The sequence below is a fragment of the Erpetoichthys calabaricus genome, chromosome 3, assembly GCF_900747795.2.
Source record: "Erpetoichthys calabaricus chromosome 3, fErpCal1.3, whole genome shotgun sequence".
In the NCBI taxonomy this organism is placed as follows: domain Eukaryota; kingdom Metazoa; phylum Chordata; class Cladistia; order Polypteriformes; family Polypteridae; genus Erpetoichthys; species Erpetoichthys calabaricus.
In genome coordinates this window covers 245,602,935-245,622,821 of record NC_041396.2, presented here as the reverse complement: position 1 = coordinate 245,622,821, position 19,887 = coordinate 245,602,935, and the positions used below count along the sequence as shown (strand labels likewise).

At 36.6% G+C, this 19,887-nt stretch overlaps 1 protein-coding gene across 1 annotated transcript in view; it reads right to left on the bottom strand.

Moving 5' to 3' along the window:
* tmem200a (transmembrane protein 200A) overlaps positions 1-19,677 on the bottom strand; it is a 101,354-nt gene extending 81,677 nt beyond the window's left edge. The window contains exons 1-2 of the mRNA XM_028797934.2: positions 19,492-19,677; positions 18,284-18,654 (exon numbers count right to left, since the gene is read on the bottom strand). The gene's annotated coding sequence lies outside the window, so the exon portion shown is untranslated. The remainder of the gene's footprint in view (positions 1-18,283; positions 18,655-19,491) is intronic.
* Between the last annotated feature and the right edge of the window lie 210 nt (positions 19,678-19,887).

The following is a 19,887-nucleotide window of genomic DNA, read 5'->3' as shown; positions in this document are numbered from 1 at the left end:
TTAATGAGCTGTTCAGATACATTGTTATAGTACTGGGATTTTTGCAAGCTTAATTAGTTGATACATGTAATTTTGTAAGGCTAAAGCAGAACGAGGACTTTCAACCTTAGGATTTGAGGTTAAACTTGATAGCATCTAAAGTAGCATTATCCAGGCTGGGCTTGTTGACTTCTGTGTCAGATGTTTTTCATTATAATTTGCCTTATAATCAATAAAGAAGGAGGAAAAATCAATATAGTGTAGTATCTCCTTGTGACTGCGGATTAAGTAGATTAAGTAATGACTGCCTTTACAGGAACGGATTGTTTGAAAGTTCCTTCAGCTAAAAAGAATGATCCCAGTTTTCGCTCATATTATCACATCTTTTTCAGGGTTGGATTAAATCTCTCTGCAGTAAATGAGATTCTTGAATGAAATCCAAAGGCTGCATTTTTCAGCACAGATGGAACAGTAGTTGGTTGAGAATGCTGGGTACACCAACAGTTAGGAAATTATTTTTTTAAATAGCCAAAAAAAAAGACAAGAAACAATTCTGATTGTGAAGATTTTAAGAATGCTATAAATCCAAAATCTGAGTCAGTCAAAACAGGTATGGATTCCAAAGAAGTTTCTTTTATGTAGCCGTCCAGTACAAACCAGGAGTCAGAATGCAGAGAGGAAGTATAGTACAGTGAAAAGGTATTGCAAACTGGAAATGATACAAGAGCCTCTGCAACGGCATTGTGCCCAGGGATACTTCTTATGTTTCACCCCTTCAGCTAATCCAAAAGTTAAAATCATAATTCACATGAATAGGAAAAAGAATAAATTACGTGCATTTGATAAGATGTGTTTGTGTTTATACTTCATCCATTCAACCAACCACCCATTTTCTCTGCCCACTTTTCCATTAATGATATTTAACAGTTTTGACATTTCTGTTTCAAATTGCCATGGGTAATAAATAATTCTACTGAATATTTTGCCCCATAGTGAGCTGACCTTTTGAAGCATGATGTGTCATTTTGATACTTATAGTCTATAACTGAGATGGATACACTAAGGGCAACATAGGGTTATGGGCTTAGAGTCACTTGTTTACAATCCATTGGAAAGCATTTCTGTTTACCAGACACTGTACATTAAACAGCTGTAGCACAAGCAGAAGAAAGACTTGTGATTGAATCTTTATTGTTTCTTTGCTGTTAAAATAGATGTTTTAGAATTTTAAAATGATATGTAGTAAGCTGTAATGCTTAATTTGTAAGCATACATTTTTTGTAATCTCTTTACTTCATTGGGGGCTGCAGTGTACATGGAGCAGGCTGTATTCCTTACCTATACACTGCACAACTGAGATGTCAATTAACCCAAAATGCATGTTGGAGTTTTGTGGATGAAAGATAGATTATCCTGAAAAAAGCAAGACCATGTGGTAAGAACTTACAAACTTCACATAACAGGCCAAACTTTGCATCTAGGCCTACGAAGTTACAATACAGCAACACTAATCACCTTCTCAGCATGCCGCCTTTAAACTTGTGTGTACATTGAGTTGCCAGTTCATTAGATCCACCTATCTAGTAGTGTGTTGAGTTAATCTGGGTGTGGATTGTATGATATCCTGGCCAGGTTGTTCAGGCATGTTGTCGCATGAGGAAATGACTACATTATGGTTTGACTTGATTAGAACAGCCACCTCATTCCACAGATGCATCATATGGTTTAAGTCACTAAAGCATTTTAATATTGCTGTCATGTGCCCCTTGCCAGGGTACCTAATGTGTACCAGCAAAAATTCTCTAAATGATCACACTGGCATCACTGTACTGTACTGTTGACACTAAACAAGTTGGCTCCATGGATGCATGTTGCTATCATCAAATTCTCATCTTTCTATCAGCATGTTGCAAAAGGTAATTGGATTTGTATGATGAACCATTTTTTCCACTCCTCAGTGATCTAGTATTCTTACTTCTATGCCCTCTAGAGACACACTTTCTGTTTTTTCACTGACAACATTAACCTCCCAACTTGGGCTTATAGTCCAATAAGTGGTACCTTCTGAGCTGACACTCTGAAAACCGATATTGAATTTTGATATGATTTACTAGGTTGTGGCACATCCCTTTGTTTCTACGATTGACTGAAAGGTGGAGTCAACCTGGAGTCAAGCTGAGGAAGTAGGAGGCTTCAGCTGTGCAAAGCAATGTGGATGCGGCAGAGAAAAAGATGAAAAGTGTGTTGTTACTCCGTGTTTACTTAGAGCATTTGTTAGTTTGTTAAGCATATTAAAATAGTAATAGTGTTTTCTAGGAACAGTGTGCATGCAATGAAGGAATAACACATACATTGCAACAGCCAGGAATACTGGGGGAGCCCACAAAAAATGTTGGAAAACCAGCTGGACAACTCCATTTAATTAAAGAAACACAACAGTATTGTGGTCTTCAACTGAAAGAAAACTTGGTCAATCCTGCCTTTACAGAAATAAACAAAACAGACCACAACAGCTTTCCCTAATATACAAGACTTGAAGCAAGTCTGTTTCAGGCAGCTTGGAAGCTCTTCTCACATTCAAGTTACAGGTTCAAGTAAGACCTGGTTTTCCAGGCATGGCCATTTTTATTTGGTTCCAACCTGAAGGGATGAGGCCTTCACTGGACTCCTAGGGCATTGTCACTTGCCAAGGCTCTTCTCAGTACTGTAGATGGAAGAGTTAGCAACAACACCTCTGTCTGGTTTAGGGAGGAATCACTTACCTTGCCTAAGCCCTGAAGATGATCCCGAGGTGTAAATGTGTGACATGTACAAACAAATCGATATATCTATCTTTTTAACTGCCTCAGACAAAATATATTGATTGTGATGTGCTGTGAATTGACTTCCTATTAATAGTTTGGACGGAGAGTTTTTATTGACATGCTGCTAAAAATGCCAATTATTAGTGTTAAATCAGCCACAGTCCTTTAGAAATTTCTTTTCAATTATTCTGATCATGCATCTTTGACTTCTCTGATCCAAAAGTAGTTTTCATTTAAAGGTTCATCTATCACTGGTAGTTTTTTGCTTCTAGCTCCGTTAACAGTAAACCAGTGAAATGGCTGTGCATGAAGAGCCTATGATGACAGCTGTGAGGGTTGTTCTAATTGACATGCCTAGCTTTAACTATAATGCCCCATTTAAAGTCATGAAGGGCACTAGGTATGCCGATTTCAATGTTTAGTTGAACACAAATTGATGGTAGAAATACTGGTTGATTAAAACCATACACTACTATCTCATGGTGTATGACGTACTGAAATGTATAATTTGTGTAAAGGCTTGGGTATATACCTAATAAACTGGTAACTCAATGCATTATGTATTGTATTTTTAAGGTACACACACTTTAAATGCCCCTCTCCTGGACTCTGTTAAAATATTTCTCAATCCATTTTCCAAAGGAAAAAGATGAAAGGAAGAACCACCCCATGACCTGGCTGGCACTCTCATTCTCACACCCACACAGGTCCAGTTTAGAGTCACCAATTAACCTGCTATGCTTGACTTTGAAAAGATATCAGAAAACAAATGGAGAATGTGCAAATGTCACAGAGGCAGTGCTCGGATTGGGACTCAAACCTGAGCCTAGGTAGTTGAAAGGTAGCAGTACAAATCAATGTACCATTGTGCCACACTTTCTTGCAATATTTATATAAAAATTAGATGTAAAGATACAAAATGTTGCATTTGGACTAATGGTATGTATAATCTCTACCCTTATGTTCTTTAATCTGTAGTTATGATACATTATATAGGTATGTAATATGATAAATTGATTAAAAATTATAACATTTCTTTAAAAAACAAGTAAAAGGGGCACTTTTCAATTTCCCACATATGCCAAAGATTTTACCATTAAGTTATCAAGCACTTGGCACACTTCATTATAATGTGAGGATGTGCACAGTGTCAAACACAACATGACTATCTGTAACAGTCAAAAGGTAATTATCGTTTCCTTACAACACTTAAAAAACAAATATACAATCAGTAAGCTCCACCTGCCACATATCTGTTACCTTTTTTTACATTTTTAAATTTTTCAGTATCATGTTAGTTACCTACTATGGCCTCCAATTTTGTGAACACTGCAAATGTAATTAGCATCTCTTTATCTGTAGTGTATAATTTATTTAAATGAAAAGCAATAGCTGACCCAGAAGCAACCCTGCGAGACTGATTTTTATACTTCTCTTAAACAAGTTCAATTAATCTGTTGCCCAATCTTTATTTTGCATTGTATTTTTTAAAGTGAATAATGTGGCAAAAACACTTCCAGCACATTAAAGTGCATTTAATATCACAGCATATATTTCAGCTTAGCAAGAACCCAGACCGTGGGAGTAAAAAGTTATTTTTAATTGCTGTACTCTATCTGATAACAAATAAATAAATAAATATATTTTACATGGTTTTAGATTTTCGTACTGGAGAAAGGAAAAAAGTAATGAAGCACAGGCAGTTGGGCAATTTAAGAAACCCATGATTCATACTCCAAGTAAAAAGTTATCTGTTCAATATGGTTAGAGATATTAATATTGATTGATGCTTACAAACTTTATGCTTTGACCTTTGTTTTCACTAGCTATTTTCAAAATACAGCACATAAAATTACTTGTTTAATTGGTAATAGCATTTTCTTATAACAGTCCAAGAGTTCAGAGGAAATAAATACTTGGAGTTGTGTGAAAAGCCCATAGTTGACAATATTCAAAAGATTTTTAGTTTCTTCCTAACCTGAGCCTTTGTGTTACTACATTCCATACATCAGAGCCTTTAAGTTTACACACATATCATAGGTTTATAGGGTCATTATTGTCACAGGTACAGAGTGTACTGAAATTCTGACTTGCATTGTTCACCATGTTTCTTAATGTTCACAAAATGTGAATAACAATTTCCTTCTTCCCTAAGGTGGAGAGTAGAATCACTATTTCATAGCCCTTGGAATTTGTAGATATTTTTTTCCAAGTTTCTAATCGTGCAAAACAAACATACAGCCTTCAAGTTCCATGCCACTTTGTGTTAACTTTTGAAGTTTTTATCATATCATCACTTGAGTGTCTTTTGGTTGGTTCTTTGACATTAGCCATCAATGTTGCTTAATCCTGTAATTGTATTGCTTTTGTCAGACTTTCTTATTGCTTAAATTAAGGCAATGTAACTCTTGGACACCACATTAACTTTTATCCTGGGAAATTGTCAAGTAAAGTGTCTGGGGGTGTCAGCTTTGCATTTATAATGCAGCTCAACCCATTTATTTACAGATAAAATATCTTGTATAACCTCCACATATGAAAGGTAATTTCTTTCATGTAGTACCTGGTGCTTGATGCTTATAATCCAAAGGCAGAAAAGCATCTTCCAAAAAGGTATTTTAAAAAAATAATCATATTACATCAGCTTAATAAAGTATCTATCTATCTCTATCTCTATCATTTCTAAAGAATTCAAAAAACAAGCAGTAGAACCACATAACACTCTGTGGTTACTGTGCATTGGCTTTCTCTAATTTCTGGAGCCATTTTCTGTCCCTCTAAAGCCCTAAATTCAAAATGCACATCTAATATATTTGTATATATGACAAAGCAACAAAGTGCTTAATGGAAAGCATCACTGTGCTTGTCTCAATTTTTTGCAGTTGCTAGCTCTTATAATGTGTCATTTAGAGCTGGGTATCAGCACTGATGCTCCAGTTCAATTTGATATTGATTTTATCTTGACTGAATTAGTGTGCACTGACATATTTGAACTGCTGGCTTTTTTAGAAATAACCATGTATAGAGAACATTAATATAATATGACAAATTTCAGTAAAACTTTATTTGAAGGGTGTCTACAATGTTGACTTTATAACATATGCATAAGCATGGAATGACATCCATCCAGCCATCCATTATCCAACCCGCTAAACCCTAACTACAGGGTCAAGGGGGTCTGCTGGAGCCAATCCCAGCCAACACAGGGTGCAAGGCAGGAAACAAACCCCAGGCAGGGCGTGCACACACACACACCAAGCACATACTAGGGACAATTTAGAATCGCCAATCCACCTAACCTGCATGTCTTTGGACTGTGGGAGGAAACCGGAGTATCGTGAGGAAACCCACGCAGACACGGGGAGAACATGCAGACTCCACATGGAATGACATTTAAGAAGAAGAAATACATAAGACGAAATACTTGACTAGTAATGAACAGTTAACATCAGCATTTGGAAGATGTAGAAATGTAAAACAAAATATCATTCCTCTTAAAAAAAACAAAAAAAAAAACTTCTTCACAGCACTGCACTCATTCAAAATTCACCATAATTTAACTAACATAATGGCAATGACATCTACTTTATAAAACATCTATATCATCTTGCGAAATAATACTGTTATAAAATTATCATACGTTGCTTCTTACTGTAAATAATACATTTTATTCAATAATCTATTTGTGTGTTATGAATCTCCATGTAGACACCCTTCAACTAAACTGTTAGCCAATTTTATTCCCCTATTGGACATTTAAAATAATTTTGAATTAAATTAAAGATACAGTGGGAAGTCTTGTGTCTTTCTATATTTCTACAAGTTACACATATCTTCAGTTGCTCACTTGTAGCAGTCATGTTAATCAGTCTTGAAAATGTGTCCTCACAGTCCTCAGACAAAAAGGAAGTATTTTAAAACAAGAATCTAGAGCTGATGCTTGTTGACAGCAGCAATGAATGAATGGAAATGAAAAAGAAAAAGAACAGGCCATCATGACTGATAACGCCGCTATTATGGAGCTACTTCGTGTCAGCTGCTTTTGCGCACATGCTCTGAAAATTCCAACAATTATCCACTTGCTTTGCTGGGTAAGACTGCAAACTTTTTCCATCGTATCAGTACTGCTAGCCACGTGCTTAAAGAGAAGCAAAGTTTACTGGATTTGCCAACTCACAAACTTCTGGTTGATGTGGTCACACAATTGAACAGCACATTGGAAATGCTAGAAAGGTTTTGGACCAGAAGTGAGTCATCTCAGCAGCTCTGTATATAGGCAGCAAGGTTGCTCCCGGTGTGACTGGCATGCACCGCACTTATCTGCAACATATCTACCACAGGTGCCCAGTTGTTTTTAATGTGTGATTGTCCCTTAAGAATCTGCTGACCTGGATCTCCAACTGTTGCAAGTCTGGGATAGGCCTACTCTCTCCAATGGCCTGAGATATGGTGATGCTTTACTTCCTAAAGCCTCAGTACAATAACTTCACTCAATTGCTTTCAGGTTGGTATACCACACTACAGTTCAAAAACCTGAATCATTTGTCAAAAGCCCTCATTTTCAACAATTGTGTGGGGTCTCTTATCTTTACAGATAAAAACTGCTACAGATTCTGTTATTTTTTGGGCATGAGGCGAATTAAACGGAAGCATAGAGTTACCCGCTGTTTCCAGTGTAGATTGCGCTACTTGCTTGGATATCAACTAAGATTATGTTTATGGGTGACATCGGGATAAATGCTTTCTCAGATTTGCTGTGTTATAACAATAATTAATATCTGAGTTCTACAGCTTGCATATGGCTTTGCTTTTATCCAGTTCTTTGCCGATATGCCATTTATATACCATTTTTGAGGCTTTCCATACATGGATTTTACCAAAGTAATTTACATTTGCACATTTTAAAATAAATTACAGTTTCAGTAATAATTTTGTTTTAAATACAATTGAGTAAAATTTAATAAAAATTTTAAACCATGCTATAGCAATGATTCAATTGTTTTTCACTTAGATATTTTTAGTGAAAAAATCTTACTGAAAGTTAAAAAAGCTTCAAATGATTTGTCTTGATTTTAACTTTTTCTTTAACAAAACCAGAAATTTCAACAAGAGTGTATTATCCACCGTACATAAATATACTTAGAATATGTTGAAACAACTGCATTGATTGTGCTTATATATTCAAAAATATATATTTAAATATACTAAAACAATAACAGTTTAAATATTTTCAATATGGTATATTGTAGAATATTATACATTTTTACACATGTTTTAAAACATATGTTGTAATAAAATATTCACAAAAATACATTTAACACATATGTAATTTGCATACTGTATGTGAAAGCAAATGCACAGTTAGTCTTACTGCCCATTCTTAATATTAGACACGTTTATGATGTTTTAATTGAGATTTTCTTTCTCATTGTAAAATGTGCTTTCTGGGAAATCATTTTTGCAAGCAAAGGATGTTTAAGTATAACATTACATACTGCCTCAGTGAACTATTATTTCTCCTTGTCTAAAATTAAACCCTTTGATTGCTCTATTTTCTCCAACTTTTTTACATACATTTTTTTTTTACATTTTTTCACAAGAAAGTCAAACTTCTTGTTTTATTTAAAATTTTGTTTGTAAGGGAAATGAGCATTGAAGAAATTTTAAAATGTTGAAATTGTTACTTTTGACAACCCTCGTAGGGTTGCCTTGGAATTGTGGTTTGAGTAAGTGAGTCTGTCAGGAACCTCCTGGGCTTCAGAAAGGTGCTCTGGGGATGTAATATCATTGTCTGTCAATAAGCTCTTTATGACCTAGAACTGCTTCCAGGTTGGACTCCTGGTGTGCTAAAAGTACTCCCAGATTGAACATTAAAAAAGAATCTTTAACTTAGCCAGACGAGTTTGGAGTTTGGAGGATAAAAGTGGCAAGAGCTCACTAGGTATGAAGAGAGGGAAGAGGAGACAAAAAGTAAGGTTTAGGAAGAAGAAGGTGTTCTCTTGGAAAGGATGTGGCTAATAAAGTAATAATTACTTTGGTAAGAGGAGTACAGGGGTGTTTTAATTGTTTAAGTTACTGAATGATTTTAATGGATTTTTGTGCAACACGTTTTTAGCTTGTGCTGGTGCATGCAAGTGAAACCGTGTACTGGCTTAACTGACAATTATCTCGAAGCAGCAGTAGTGAGGTGATTAGCAGGCAATGAATGGAGTTTGAGCTGTAAAGGTCAGGTTGACCAATCAAGTAAGAGCCAGACCAAGGGTGGTCTAAAGACTCGGTGAGGAGGCCATGTTCCCTTCTGCTGGGGCAAACGGAATAGGGAGAGACCACAGAAACTGTCAGAAAGCTGGATAAGCAAGACGCTGCAGTATCTGATGAAGCGCAAGATACCCTGGGAGCTGTGGCAACCATGCAGTTCAAGACTAAGTGGTGCACCGGGATGTGGTGGTCTGTGTCGGTGGATAAGCAAGATGATGCAGAAGCATGCATAGAAGAGCAAGACACCCTATGAATTGTGGCAACTGGCAGTGGTGCACTTCGGGACTTTGTGGTGGACTGGGGATATGGCAGGCTGCGAAACTGAAATCTTAAAAACCAAACTTTGTTGGTTTTATGGTATATATTTTAGAGAATTTATTCATTTGAATTAATTTATTGACTTTGAAAATACACTGTTTGCATTTTTTAAGCACTTTAAAATCTCTTTTTTAGTAAACTGTCATTCTTCTGTTCTGTAAAGTCTCCGCTTGTCTACTCACTCATTCTTGGTCCTACAATTCATGACTATCAATGTCCCAGGAAAGGAGTGATACCTGTGACTGTGGGTCAGGGGCATCAGAATTATTTGCTGTTTTTGGTTTTATGCAGTTGTGTGAGGGCACCCATATATCACTATATTATCTACAATTTGCATATATATATATATATATATATATATATATATATATATACTGTATATAGTCACAGTTGGAATACAGTCAAATTAACTGCTCAGAATCACACAGTAAGGCAAAGGCAAGAATTAAACAGGCAGATCTGTTGTTAAAATTCCAGTGTCAGTCAGTGCAGCTTTTAATTTATTTGTGTGTTGATTAGTATAAAATGACAAACTGTAGCACCTAAACCACATTTTTATGAAATGTGTATATATATACTGCTTTTACACTCAAAGCTAGAATTAATAGTTTTGTTACACATTCTGTGTGCAATACTTAATTTCACCTTTTTTTCCAGTGAACCTATATAACTCCATTAATTATTTACCTATGTTGGTTAAGTATATATTGCATATTTGTTTATTGATTACATTTTCTGTGGCTCAGTAAATGGCATGGAATGAATAAATTATCTGCACAAAACAGATTGAAATTATGGGCAGTGAGACATTGTAACTAAGGTGACGAATGTAAAGAACAATTTTGCCATTCTGTCCTTAATGCTTAATTTTGTGAACCAGGGCACAACACTTGCAAGCATAACAAACAAATGAAACATTTGTGCAAAAATATAATATTAGCTAAATAATGTAAAGTATTTTTTCATTTATAAGACTTTAATTTAATTTAATTTGAAAATACTAGCATAAAAACAGCAAAAATTTCAAACAATATCCATTACACTATTAAGCAGAAGAATCTTATCTTTTGCTGCACAAAATCATCATGTGCATTGTTGGAGATGAGTTGTCTAGTGCAAGTCCAGTTGACAAAACTGACATGTTTTTGCCTACCTGTATCTGTAGCTACAAACTGTTGAAAAGGAAGTCCTTAGTTCATATTAACCCAGTGCAAAGTAACACGATAGCATGTTGTATCATAATGTGTACAACTGTGTTCATCCATCTGTCCGGCTTCTAAATCCACTTATCCACTAAACTGAACCTATTCCAGCAATGTCAGGCAGTCCTTTGCAGGGCATGTTCACACATATACAAACACACATTCACTCATACCATTTAAGTCCAATAACGTCAAGCAATGTAATACATGCTTTATTCCTCTCAGATATGTAATATGCAAAAAAAAAAAATCAGCAATCTCAGAAGCTATCCTAAGCTCATTACTATGTGAAATCATTGTCACATTTAATAAATCATTTATTATATGGACAGCTGGTTGAGGTTGGGAGCATGCACTGATACAGCGCATTGCTGCACCCACCACACAACAAACCACCTAAGGATCCCAAATTAGGACCCGAGCACAGCCATGCAATGGGTGACACCTCACACAGTATTTGTGGATTAATATAAGGGTCATTGATTGGAAAAGATCACATTCTTGTGATGTATCCCAACACATCAAAAATTTCCATGGTGATCAAATATCTCAAAAAATTGTACATTTATTTTGTGTGTCCCTTAATAATTTATTTTTGTTGAGAAACATCTCAGCCACCTGTTTAAAAACAGCAACACAGTAGATCAGGGACTGTCACATACTGTAACAGTATGCACACTAATGACTATTAATCTGACAGCCCTCTTTTAGACTATAGCCTTAAAAGATACAGTTTCTCCTCAAATGAGATCTTGTGATTCTAGTCTTCTGTTAATTCTTTGGGTCAATTCACTCTACCTGGTGCCTAAGGTGAATGACTTAACTATCCCATTCCTGGAATGGAGTATAGATTTGCATGCCCATTGTCAGGGTAGGCTTCTTTCTTTATTTCTCCATCTATTCCTCTCTTTCTCTCTGCCAAGTCTTGTGCCATCTTGAATAGTGCCATTTGCATCCTTGTCAATCATTTATACACAAAACAAACCATCCACAGCTCCTATAGCTTTAGAAGTGTCCAGAAAATTAATTTACCAGAAAAACAAAGTTAGTAAAGATATGTCACTTTTTTTTTTTAATTTTCACGATATCTTCTCCCTTTTAACATAGTCTCAGGTCATTTAGGTTCATGAGGCTCATATTACTCCAAACCATTCATTTACTTACTGGACATACTATAACAAGGGGGCTCTGCCCCCTGCTCGCTTTGCTCGCTTACCCCTGGCGTTGGGTATCCTGAAATACATTAGTCGAGCTTGTTCGTTTTGGAGCCATGCCCGCTTTGCCCACGGCATTTCAGACGCGCGTTGTAGGCGCCTGTGTTCATTGAGTTTATCCAGGCAGGCTCATGTTTGTATATCCGACAGTCGAGCTTGTTCGTTTTGAACCCATGCCTGCTTTGCTTCCGCAGTTTCAGACGCGCGTTGTAGGCGCCTGCGTTCATTGATCTTATCCAGGTGGGCTCGTGTTTGTATCGTTGAGCTGTATTGTGTTTGAATTGGGTGTAAAGCGTTCAGTGGTTTGTACAATCCCAAGCAGCACATTATTCCTAACTTCACTCCGCAGTAGTGCCACTCACAATATGGCGGTGACGCCTGTGCCTTCACTCCGCAGTAGTGCCACTCACAATATGGCGGTGATGCCTGCGCCTTCCGTACCATGTCGGGTTTCACTATGCTGTGTAGGCGCCTTTGCCTTTCGTACTTTCCCGTGCCTTCCGTCACGCGATGTAGGCGCCTGCACCTTCCGTACTATGTCGGGTTTGCCTCTGCTGTGTGGTGTGGATGTTTAGGGTTCCGGATTTTCTGGGCTTGTTGCTTTATTTCTTATTTCTGTTAGTTGAGCTCTTTCGTTGTTGGCGGTGTATAGCGCGTTGTAGGCGCCTGTGCTTTCCGTACCATCTCGGGTTTGATTATGCTGTGTGTTGTGGACTTTTGTGGACTCTGTAGTCTGTCCCATTTTACTCTGGGGCGGGGGGCTGTATCCTCTTTTTTGTTGTTCGTAGTCTCTCCCGTTTCACTCTGGGGCGGGGGGCTGATTCCTCGTTTTTGTGTGGCGCCTGCGCACTATGTCTCCTGCGTCCATGGGCATGTACCAGCGTCCATATCCGGTTTACCATTCTCAGTTAGTAATATGGATTAATCCAATAGCAGGTCAGAGGAAGTGAAGACTATTCAGAGAAGCAAACCTGGATGGAGCTTCAGGACATCACAGCACACAACAACCCATGCATCCCCACATTGTGTCCATAAACAGACCCTAATTACCCAAAGAGAAACCAACACAGACACAGAAACAATCTGTAAACACCATACAGGCAATAATGCTAAAATTCTAATCCAGCCTCATAGATGACAAACTGTCCAAAAAGAAAAGCATTTTGAATACTATTGATCAATTTTGAAACACTCTAAACCCAGCAGATAGGCTTTACTCTCATTAGGTTCAGGCACAAAATTCAAATCAAGGTAAAACGGTATACTTCCTTTTGCCTGATCCACACTTTAACTCCTTATAAAGCACTATTTCAGTATTTAGTAGTTCTTCATATAAAAAACAGCAATTATGGTAAGTGCATAATACTGTTATGGGCTAAAAGGAGAGGAAAGTAATAATTCCCTCCTTTGCACTGCTACAGAAATCAATATACTATTTAGTAACTAATAAAACTGAATATACATAAATACCATGTTGAAACCATGTAGCCTTTGGACTTACTGTACCTATACAGATTTTGAGAGCAGATTTTCTTCCAAAATATTTCTTGACCCTAAATTTGGTCTGTTCTTCTAAGCTTTCATCTATTGTATTTAGTGTACCATCTTTACAGTCATCTCATGTCCAAGGTCAACAACCCATTCTTATCAGAACCTATGACATTCTATAAACTTTCATATAATTCTCCAATGCTGAGAGAACATGTAAGAAAAATACAACAAAACAACACTCTCAAATCAGCTTGATGCAATTCAGGGTCATGGTGGGTGTATACTACCCAAGAAAAGATGTATTTCAATATACATGTTGTAACTGGCAATATAAACTTGAAAAAAATAAAATCCCATGATAAATATTTCAGAGTCTCTTAACTGATGGGGTTCAGGAACTTAAATCCATCCTAAGCAGCTGTCACTACTTGATCCCAGGTGCAAAATCATCCCAACACCCTTTGTCTATTTTAATATGTATGGATCTAACAACACAACAGGGTTTAAAGTTCAGCAATCTAAAGTCAATGAATATTGATCATCAATATCAGGTTCATTGTAATAGCAATCAATAGAATTTTTTTTGCCTCAAGACTACAAATGGCGCTGTATAATATGAACGCTAGCATTTAGAAACCTTAATGCCTTTAACAGAGGTTATGTGGTTATGCCAGCAAGAAGAAAATCTACATTAAAAATCCAAGGAATACTGTGTTAATTTTTTGCCCAAGTCTACTGCCAAAACCCATGCTTGATGAGTAATGCTGAGTTTTCTCTGTAAATGGCATTGGTTAACAAGGCTGTGTGTGCTCGGAATGTGTGTGTTGACACGGGGGAGGGGCAGCAGGCAGAGGGCGTAATATGGAGGCGTTGTGAGTGTAGGTGTTATGCACAGTACAGTAGTACTATAAAGCCAGTTCATGCATAATATGAGCACTGATATGAAACAGGCTCTGCCTGTATTATTATAAATAGCCAATGTTTACTGTTTAATGAGAATTTCCAATGAATGACGTTACATTGCTGATGGTCTCACCATACACTATCTCTAATCCTACGTACTGTACATATCTTTGTTCAGCTTCAGCTCAAAGCTGGATGTGAGTAGTTTGACTATGGGGCTTTTATTTCTGCCAAATGATATATGATATGATATGATATGACATTTCTACTGTCTTAATGTTTTATTGTACTCTGGCTTCAATGCAATAGCATGTTCAATTTGATTTTATTAATAAAATATAGTTCAACACGTAGCCTAATGTGTTTTGTATCTGTTCCTAGTTTGCTTCTCTTTATCCCTCACTCAGCTAAATCTTCTATAATTAAAAACAGTAAAAAACGTCCAATAATAAACATTCCCAACTAACCCCAAACATATGACAGCCTTTCTGACTGCAACTCAATGGCTATTTTTAACCAAGACAATTGCTGTGAGGCATTAGAAAATAAAAATCTGCAGGCTGTTGAAATGTTCCTTACTCTTCTGGATCAGATAAGGATACCTTATCATATTTCATACACATACCATATCTAACCCAAAGGAAAACCCCTTTGGTGCTTTTTTATCAGGTATTGTTCCTTAGATTGTTACAAATACCAACTTCTTGTGTTTCAGTCGCAGGTTCTGCTGTTGCAGTTTAACACTACTTTAGTTTTGAAACTACTTATGCAAGCTAAATACCAACACGCTATACACACATAATTATTTAAAGCTTCCATTATGCAGGCATTTAAGTCTCTATAGTGTATCTATAGTATATCCAGTGTTTTCACAGGCAAGAGTTTTATCTGTCTGTGTGGGTTTCCTCTGGGTGCTCCAGTTTCTTCCTACAGTACCCAAGGACATGCAAGTTTGGTGTATTGATATATGTTTGTGTGTGTGACTGTGTGTGTATGTCTGTGTCTGTTTGTGTTTACCCTGTGATGGGCTGGTGTCCTGTCCAGGGATTGTTCCTGCCTTCAGCCTGATGCTTGCTTTCCCACAACCTTGCTCAGGATAAGTGGGTTTAGAAAAAAGTTGCTTGGATTAATGGATGGACTTTTATGCAGTTACTGCACAGTCTCCAAAGATAGCAGTAATGTTGACCTGGGCTACAAATGATTTTCATTTACTCAATTGGTTTGGCTTACTTGCTTATGAATACAATCTTCTGTAGGGATGTGAGTGTTAGGGTTAAGTTTGATCAAAACGTTATAGAATGTTAATATTTACGCAAATTTTTCTATGTCTTTTTTAAAATATGATTAGTACTAATTTAATACTTTTTGTCAGGCCAGTAGCTGTTCAAAATGGGCAGATTTCAATGAACCATTGCAGACATATGACTGTTTTTACATTTGTTAGGCTGCTTTTATACTCTACTTCTCTATAGAAATAAAACTTTCTAGTAGGGAAAGAATTGTGTAAATAGTCTCTTGTGTCTGTATGATAATGTTAATTGACATATATTGTTAGGGTCATTTATATTAATCAATTTGAAGTTTTCCTGCTTTAATGTGGGTTTAACAAAATCTGTATTTTTTGTGTGTACATTATCTGTAATGTATATTTTACCTTTAGATTTGTTATAGTGTTTAGGACCTGTACTCGGTGAAAAGAGCTATATGAAATTAAGCTGGAAATTGAAATTACTGATGAGAATATCACACTTGTCTAAATTGGTTTCATAAAATCACTTTATTTTTATTTTATACAGTAACTTCTGGAGAATCTGCACATACCTGGACATATTCTCAGTCTAGAATACCACAGTATATCTCCTTCAATCACCTAACAATGACATGTTTGTTCCCATAGTTCTGGAAAATCCTCTCTACAAATATCAGAACTGACAAATCACTTTCCATCTGCAGAAAAGACTGTAAGCTGTCCTGCTTAGAATATAGATAATACACTAAGACAAGGCCATTTCTGGGCATTTAATACCTGCTGTTCTATTATCTTGTCTGACTATGTGTATTAAAAAACATTCAAATGCATAGATACATTTTCTAGCCTGCCTAACTAGTTCAATAAGCTGTAACTATCCTAGAATGACTGAGTGAAAGGTGGGAAGCAACATTACAAGGGATACCGTAGGGAACACTGAAGTCAATCACATTTACTCACTAATAGTGGGCCCAGTTTTAGATTCCTAATTAATTTGTGATGTGGGAGTAAAAAGATACCAGAAAAAAAAAAAAACTATTTGAAAATTTGCAAGCTTCAAAAAGGTAGCTTTATCATCAAGCTACTGTGCTGCTCACAGATTGTAAATGTTCTGTTTTTTCATTTTCTATCTAAATAGCAGCTCAAACTTATGTTTGATGATCGTGCTACTATTAAATATTATACTTCCTACTTACAATATTAACCACTTTCATTGAACATCATGTTGGGAATGTGTTTTACTAAGAAAAGTAGATGAATTTAAACAGTATCCCGAATAAACATTAGGAGTCTTCTATTAACTTTTAGTGCTTAACAGAAAACAATTTATTGGGATTTTAATGGCTTGCATTAACTTGTGTTTAATGCTTATTATTCCTGTATTGCGAACTTGCCACACACTGTGTAGAGATGCCACTAGGGAAATCCTGGAGCATTATTTGTTAGCACCTATATTACTAAATGCATTGGTGAACATCAGCTGTGCACATGTAAAGTTTAGAGACAGTATAAGGAAACAGAATAAGTCATTTGATTGCCGAATAGTGGAGCATTAGTTTTTAGATCCAATATTGATTCAAGCATTTGCTTATACCAGCTGTACCAGTAGATGACAGTCTAGTGGATTCAGAATTACATTTATTCTGTAAAGATGTGTACAAAAACCTCTATTTATTTAAAATAATTGTATATAAACAACCTCAAAGTATCAAAAAGTAACAACAAGAACATGTACAGCAGAACTAAATCACATATTGAGTTTCAGCTCCCAATTTCATTTAACACAGCAGCTATATTTATTCTACATGCACATTTCCTGCTTTGCGCCCTGTGTTGGCTGGGATTAGCTCCAGCAGACCCCCGTGACCCTGTAGTTAGGATATAGCGGGTTGGAAAATGGATGGATGGACAGTGTATGCATGCACACACACTGTATGCCACAGTATCTCCTGAGTGATTGACATGGGACATATAGCACTGCCCTGCTGCCTAAATGCCAAAGTCAAACAAAGACACAAATTTATTTATGAAATGCTTTCATCAGATTCTTGTTGCTAGAGGCAAACGTCAGACATGTAACTTTCATCAAGTTTACAAGTCTGCCAAGTGAATGTGTTACGTAAATTTTATTCTATGGCAGTATTACAAATTACACTCTTCATGGGTTGGATGATGACCACAATTTGTAGTGAACAGATTATCAGCGTTTCATAATGCAATTTCAGTTAAAGTTTGTATCTGATACAAACTTGTAAATACACGTAATTTTTTATATATTTAAATTCAATTGATTTGCACCTGCCCCGAAAAATGTGCATGAAAGTAGAAGCTGTAAATTTTCATCCTTCTATTAGCCTACTATATAACCAAAAGTATAAATATGTAATTATCTACAGTATATATTATATATTATATATATATATATATATATATATATATATATATATATATACACGCACTGTATATATACGTACACAAACACACACACGTATGTATGTATGTCAAATCAAATAATTTATCAATCAGTCTCGCTTGCTGTCTAACCTGTAAAACGAAGACAGCAGTGGAGACTGTTTCCCTTGCTCCAGGGCGCTTTTTTTAATTTTTTTATTTTTTGTCTAAATAAAAACTTTGTTAAACCCTGCTGACTCGGTGACTCGGTCAATACTCTAATGCCTAGGAATGAAGGGAACCTATATTGTGCTGTACACAAATTGTAAAATACGGAAAGCATCGCTTTTTCAGTTTGGCACATTAAAATCACAGATACTGTATGTGTTCACAATATCTAGAAATAAAACATAATCCATCTGCGGTGGATTACTCCAGCTACTAAATAAATCATCAGAACATCAAATTCCTCACCTGTAAAACTTTTCACTGCGTCATGCCTTCCAGGTAACAGCCAGTGAATCGATGCGATACGTGTAATCCGTAGTGCTGGGAATTGGTTTTAAAGTGTGTCGATTTGTACTCTCCATAGACAATCCTTCTGTCCGACTTTTTGCTTTCCTTGTCGGTTCTTACATATGATCCGGTTTGGAAAAGATGTGCACTTCCATGAGGGGTCTTTCTCCTGCTCCCACTTTGTGGTGTTCGCTGAGGCACTCTCTTCAACTGTCTTCATAACAGCAGATTCCTTCCAAACGCCTCCGGGACTCGGAAAAATAAATTATCTGCCATCAGTCACAGGAAGCTTCGACGGGGTTTTCTCACACATGTATCCATTTAAACGTCTGCATATCAAGGGGAAACCACACCAGTTACACACAGACAGACAGACAGACAGACAGACAGACAGACAGACAGACAGACAGATAGATAGATAGATAGATAGATAGATAGATAGATAGATAGATAGATAGATAGATAGATTTTAAAACATATTAGTGAGGCGGTATTTTTCTGCCCATCTACCTGTTCATATGTAAAAATATACAGACAGAATGCGAGGATATTAAATCTAACAGAGGCATATTGCATCTGTCTAATAACTGGCCCCGATATATATGCGTGTGCATGTATGTGAAGTTCAGGCTACAAATGTAATGCATATTTTTGATATTCAAGTATAGAAATTCATTTGTGGGTTCGTGTCTTTAATTGAATATTCTATAGTCTTTCTCGCGTGCATTCCAACTGTACTACTATATATACGGTCCATACACGATATATTTCTTTCGTTGGCAGTAGAGAAAAGTCAAGCAAAATGACACCTTTTATTGGCGAACTAAAAAGATTACAATATGCAAGCTTTCGAGGCAACTCAGACCCCTTCTTCAGGCAAGATGTAATCGTGAACTTTAAAGGTTTTTTTTTCGTTCCAAGTTTCACAAAAGTGTGTACCATTCAATACATGCACGTATTGTCAATATGTTATCTCTTTTTCAAACTAGTTTGTTTTACAAGAATGTATTAAGAATGTTCCCTGGTGTTTGATTATACATTGTATGTTTATTCTACATAAGACAGGTTGATTTAATGTATCTCTAAAGAAAAGCTATTTAATGTAAAGTTGAAGTAAGCCGTGAAACAAGAAGAACAGCAAAAAAGTTCCCAAATGCAAGACCCACCTTTCAAGAGACTCCGTATTCAAACACCTACAATAAGATTAATCATATGTTGCATTAAGCAAAAAAGTTAGCCGTCTTCTCCCTGCTGAACAGACGATGAGAACCACAGAGCTTTCCTCTGATTCTAAGTGTGGGGAAGGCAGCAGCGTCCGCGCCCGTGAACAGATAGCAGTGCTGTTCCCACGGTTGAGCGCCTTGTGCGCGCGTGCGCGTAAATGGGCTTCTCTCTCTCTCTCTCTCTCTCTCTCTCTCTCTCTTTCTCTCCCTCAAGAGCAGCGTGCCACCGCGTGACGTGTCTGTGCAACTAGAAGTGACGCACGAGATCCAGATAATGTCAAAATCAATGACAGTAAAACACAAATTAATTACTAGGCTTTTACTTGTTGGGCAAATGAT